Source organism: Plodia interpunctella, chromosome 2 (genome assembly GCF_027563975.2).
Source record: "Plodia interpunctella isolate USDA-ARS_2022_Savannah chromosome 2, ilPloInte3.2, whole genome shotgun sequence".
NCBI classification, from domain to species: Eukaryota; Metazoa; Arthropoda; class Insecta; order Lepidoptera; family Pyralidae; genus Plodia; species Plodia interpunctella.
In genome coordinates, this window is record NC_071295.1 from 8543424 (window position 1) to 8550277 (window position 6854).

The following is a 6854-nucleotide window of genomic DNA, read 5'->3' on the forward strand; positions in this document are numbered from 1 at the left end:
ATTACTTAGCTCTAAATTGACATTTGCTATAATTGAAATTACTTTTTTATTTTTAAAATTAGCACAAAAATGTCAGAGTTAGCAACCCTGATACAGCGCGCCTACCCGCGCCCGATAACCGCGCCAGCGAGATTTATTTCGAGAACTTGTTAAAACTTCATAATTTCCGTATTATCGACACAGTGTGTGCGCGCCTTTATCAGGCGGGGCGTGTGAAGTTAGCTCTTTACTTATTGTTATGTATTGAACATTTTCGCGGTTTAGAATCTTTCTTAATTAGATATAATGTTTGCATCATCTTGTGATATAAATCTTATGATTTATTGTCTAAATGTTGCAAGTAATAATTATGTGCTAGCTAAAAGGCTAGCCTGCCTATGCAATCTAGTTTCGGAAAAAGAAATTGACTTTGAAGCAATCAATTGGCTTGGTTAAAGTTGTCAGTACATCTATCATTTATTTCCAGAAAATGTAAATAAATACGCTGTACGAATTTTTATAGCCCAGTAGGTACTTAATAAGTATATAACATACACCCAAGAGTGTATCTCTCTTTTATTGATTGCATTATAATTAACTTTCATATTTTTTTAATAATTATATTATAATAAAGAAAGATAATCGTATCAAAAAATAAATAATCTCTCCGATACACTATAGAGTGTACAAAATTCGATCATAACTTCAATTACAAGTACATGCGAGAGACTCAAGACAATCCAAGGCAATTCTAATTAGCCCCTCTTATTTATGATTCATAAGCCGAAGTACAATAAATTGTCGAAATCTTTACGTCCCACATGTGCCAGTAAGCCTGGCTTTCGGGAATGTTGAATGTAGGTTCTCGCCTTATTAGAGCGGGATGTAAGGAATCGCACTGATTACTATATTATTTATTACGCTACGTGCCGCCCGTGTAAACGCTTCCTAATGCCGCTATCTACGCTCGAGACTTACAACCTTACCTAACTAACCATTCCGTTTCCTCGCTAAGCTTTTGTACGTAAAATCAGGTGAGAGTTGAAGTGGTAAGGTTCTAAGGAGGTGCGGTATAAGCCATCTATCAAATGGGGTACCGATTAAGTGAGTTGCAGAAGTGAACACCTACCTACTAGATTTTTAATTATTGCCGGTATTATGTCGTGATTAATGTGGACGGTGTTTTATGGGCATTTTATCTTGTTAGGGTGCTTAATGCTCAATTATATAGTTCCTACACATAAGCTGAATATATTATTCTAGAAAAATTAACAAAGACATTTTTATGCATATTAATAAAAAAATATATCGAGTTAGTCGTTTACTGATTTCGTCCACCTTTTTCGTAAATTTTTAAGGGACGAAATAACAAATATTGTTTTTTTGTACAGTGCATTTCCGACTGACTTTTATTTTTATATACTTAAGTTAATAGATTTGAATTTATACACAACTAAGTAAATCTTGTTTAAACACTAATGCAATGATATACTTTCACTGTCGAAAGTAATTATTTGTTTTTATTAAAAGAAATTTATGGTAGATTTTAATTTATCACATATTTAACAATGAATTTTAGACTGACTATACAATGATACGTAATATCAGATCACATTAGGAGTTACCCCAACGTCACTCCCAAAAACCCATGACCCAGTTTCCACCGTTCAACAAAAATGAGTCAACATCTATCAAGATGTTGACAAAGCTGTGTGAATAATGCCATCATATTTCCTCCTACCTATCTCTTGATTATTGCCCAAGGGGATAACGTATAGAATTCCGCTTTATACGCCACCTATTTATAGCTTTGCTTGATAATTTTAATGAATATTTATTGTTTTGAATGGAATGATGTGACAACAACAAAATCATGAGGCGAATTAGTAGTCAACAAATACCATCACATACTTTTTATTTTTTGATTACATATGCTGCAATCTTCTGAGAGATAAATAAAATATATTAGGACAATTCATACAGATTGAGTTAGCCCCAAAGTAAATTCGAGACTTGTGTTAATATTAACTAAACGATCCAATATTTTATGACATATACCTACATATATAGATAAACATCCAAGACCCCAATCAGAAAAAGATCAATTTCCATCATGACTTGATCGGGGATCGAACCCGTGACTTTACCATTGCGTCACCGGGGTCGTCAAGAGAAGGATGCAGTAGTCATTTTTAGCAGAATCCAGTAACATAAAAATGTTTGATGTTTTGATATAGTAATATCAAAAAATACATATTAAACACACACGGGTATACTCAATTGTAACACAATTATCAGTACAAATGTACAAATATACTTACTCGTAGTAAGATTAGCTTCTGCTTTTAATTTTAGTCTGTCTTTTATTGAACCATAAATGTATATATATATATATATATTTATATATATAATTTAAATTTTTAATTTTACATGCTTTACTTTAATTTTACATTCAAATAAAAGTAGTCTCTATTTGGACCAGTAATATTGCACACAACATTCTTCTTACCTGTATTTCGCTCAGCAAATGTTGCCGAACTTGGCTCTTAGCTCAATCACCTCTCGAGAGCACGTCGTGAATCATCCTTACCTAACTGTAATCTACGAGGCGCTGGCTGCTGTGTTCCCTATAGATCTAGACTGAATATGTGTACGAAAAGACAATAAATTCAATGTTAGTGTTGGCAACATCGTTCATCCAGCGCCATCTATCGTGCTGACGTAAGCGGTTGCTCCTATTCGGCGGCGAAGCGTGGTGAAACGAATGGCGCGGGCTCACTTTTGGTCTAACCGTGCAACGGATGACTCGCTCTTGACTCCCAATTAGCAAAAATTGTTAAATCATTTAATTAAATTTTTATATCCTAAATTATGAAATTTAAAATAATTTAAATTAACCAATAAATACTAATCTATTTAATTGCTAGAATTAAGTACGTGGTGTGATTTGGTTGACGGTTCGAATTAAATTATCGGTTAAAGGTTGTATCATGTAAAGTAATAACGTGGGAGTGTATAGTAAATAAATAATATATATGTTAATATACGTGTTGTTTTCATTAGGTACCTGCCTCTCATTTTCGCGAGTTTCCGATAGCATTGATGTGACGCTGCGACACGAGAGATAACCGTAAAAAATGATTGCTGCTTGACTTGAACAACCGTCTGTTTGACGTCAACCCTCATTGAGAAACCTACTTTCCCTTTTAGCTGACAAGACTGTCAATAATGAAGGGGTAAACAATACTGTAGGTACTCCGTACCTACTAATTCCATGGGGCTAAAACAGTGATGTTGCCATTTAACAATCCTACAAGTTTGAAAAAAAAAGCGACGCGTCAGAATTAAAGTCAATTGAAAAGTCAACTTTTTAGCCGGAATAATGTTTTATTGAACAATGCCGTGATTTTTTAAATCTATTTAAATTCGCAAGTTTGTCTAACTATACATTAGTAAATAGTTTCACGAAGTGTGGTGTAATCACATGTCTGTGATATACGCATACGTGTGATTGGAAACATTCTGATTCAAGATCGAAAAATAACACCAACGAGAACAAACCATCAGAATTATTATTTATACGGTAATTACAAAAACACTCCCATGCACGCTATCTCCCGGCGTAATGTTATTTATGTGGGGATAAAGGAAGATGGGTAATTTTTGCATATCGCCCGGTAATATCGCAGAAATTGAATGATAAGCTTACGCGAGACTGTGAAGGAATGCATAGTCGTTTTATTACGGTTATAGGTAAGTACTCGTCTCATATTGTATACGTTGTTTTAGGATTTTCTTAGATGTTTTTCAGTTACGTATGTTTAAAATTGTTGGAAAACAGTGACAGTAGGTATTGAAATCCTATAAATTGTCATAAAAATCGTTAACCGTTTCGATCGATAGTTTTTCCGATAAGCGATTTTTTTGCCATAAGTAAATAAATGGACAACTCTCAACAGTCTACACTAAGCACTAAACTTGTATCGTGGGTCTGATGGATACGAACAAAGAAATGGGCACATCACACCTAGAGTCGCAGACAAATTTGTGATTACAAGTATTAGCCCGCGTTGGGCATCGAACCCAGGACCTCCAGATAGCGGGCCGGCGTGGTGACCACTGGTGGTAATTTTTGGTTTCGCAAAATAAATATACGTCCAATAATATTGAAACAATCTAATTAAATATGACAACTACAATTTAGAAGAGACTTTTGCCTTATGAACCCCTGGTATCCAAACTTATTTTGCATGTTAGCCGAGATAGCGCTCCTGTTGCACTTCCAAAGAAAGTTCATGAGTTATGGCGTACCCCATTAATATCCGCACACTTTTGTGAGGTATTGGAAGGATAAGAATAATGCGATGACGAAAACATAAGTATTTATTTACATATGGATAATACTTTCGATTTGGTCGGCATATATTTTTCAACTAAAAGGTGCGTTTCAAAAGGGGCGCATTTAGAGGAATATCTCAATTTGTCATCCGTCGTAATAGAGCATCTTCGAATTATTATTACAAATGAAGAAAATAAATATATATTAAAATAGATGAAGTAACATATGTATATGTATGTAATACTTATATTATATAAACATTGATCAAAATCTTTTGGAAAAAATTTTCCATTTTCCGGCAAAGATAACGACGATAAATACATGTTTAGTGTTGCCGAATAAATCGACAGTTTGATTCGATATCGATTGTTCACGTTAAAATCACCTAAACTAACGATAGTGCTATCGATAGTTATTCCTAACCTGACGATTTAAAAATTGAAATCCGTTAACCAACAACGAAAAACCGCCATAAATCAAGCTCGAATAATAGCCATTTGACACTAAACACCCTTTATGGAAACTATATCCACTTCTTAAAGAAAATCATATTCATAGAGACGATAAATTCTCTCGCGCACACCTCTTTAACCGCGTCTGTTTTATTTTAATATACGTAAACCCGGTAATATTGCTGTCTTTCACGCACATGTTCAAGTACTCGATAGTTCTATCCCTTTCAGTTTTCGGTGGATATCTTAATAAGATTCATGAAAGGACGCCATATTTTATATCCGAGTCTGTCCTCTATCTCCTTATATTATCCGAGCAAGTTGAAATATGTGCTGAATTCCGGATCTTTCAATTACGACGGTGGAAACTTTTGGTGATATTTTGCAACTACGCCGCTGAAAAGTTTGGTGGTAAGAGCACTAGCAATTAGGTTTGAGTTTCAGAATGCTTACCCCTTGAAAGGATATAAATTCAAGAATCATATGTTTTAAATTTTAGGTCACTGTTTAAATGAGTTTCTTTCGGAATTTCTTCTCAGCTGTGTTAGTTCAGAAAGTTACAATACAAAATTTGACGTGGCAAAATGCCTGTGAAGAAATGAATGAAAGAAAGAATGAAAAATTCCTGAATTATTTCATTTATACATTTACCTGAACTTGCAACCTTTTAACAAGTGGGTGAAGTATTTCACTGCTGGACAATTTTATTTTTTTACTTTTCCATCCGTGTCGGTCCATAGCTTAGTCTGGCCATATTTCGAAGATTTGTTGAGGTTATCCCGCCATCTATTTATTTGTCGGTCTGCCCCTACCTCTTGAACTTGCATTTCGGAATTAAAAGATTATTATTATTTATTCTTTATTATGATTTCAATGTTAGTAACGGGTAACCATAGTTAAGCAATATACCGAGACGAGCTTATAACTTTTTCCCTCCAGATTCCCGGCTGAGCCCGATATTAAATAAAGTTGCTCCTATAAATATTCCTTCAGCTTGGCACAGATAAAGCCCACAAAGTTTTTACACAGCTTATAATAGCTGATGGAAATATTTATACACGAAGTCTCAAATAAGTTTAATAAAAGCCTGTTTTATCTATAATCATCACCCTCAAAAAACTGATAACAAACACATTAACTTCTGTCTGCCTACTGCTGATTGACCACAACATCTTTATGTAGTTTAAAATGATCTCTTATCACGTGTCAATAGATATGATACTATGTTACTAGTTACTATACTGTAAATAAATTACTCATGACCACATGGAGAGGATCTTATTGACATACTGCACAGAAATATCATAATTTTTCTTGCGGCAGCGACAATCACGCATAAACACACAGAATTTTTTTTTTCACGTTTATACTTTCTCATACTACATTTTATTTAACGCACATAACGTTCCTTTTAGAAGCTTTAGAGATACATAGTAACTTCAATCATCATTTACTCATTAAAATCTATTCATATCATTCCAATAAATCTAACGAGAAATTAATCCGGCCGCGATACCTCGAAACTAACAAAACGGAAATTCAGTTTTGCGACCATCCCATACCTCCTTTATGCAAATAGGTTACCCACGGGAGCTTCCTGCTTACAGAAGATACCATTAATCATTATCTAAATTAATTTGGTGCGTTTAACAAAATCTCCCGGTTTCTTAAAGTCACAATAAAGAGGACCGCGCCATAATTCATCTGTGAGATTACTGATCTTTAATCCCTACCCCCGTTCTCTTAAAGTTAAGATTTATGAGTAAAGGAATTACGCACCCCACGGGACGCAATGAAAAAAGTTTGCATATGTAGTTTTGGGGGTACTCCGTGCCGGATGAAGAAAGTGTGAATTTATATGTTATTTGATCAAAGAACTTTAATATCATTATATTTAGTAAATTTCAGGATTACCATTGTTGGGATCACCGTTTTAAAGTGTTTATGATTGAATTAACATAAATATGTGTTTGCATTTTGATTTAACATTCGTTTCAACTACCAATTTTATCTGTTAGTTCATTTGTATAATATAATGGTACTAATATAATAAACGTGCTACAGTGTACGCGACTACTTGCAGT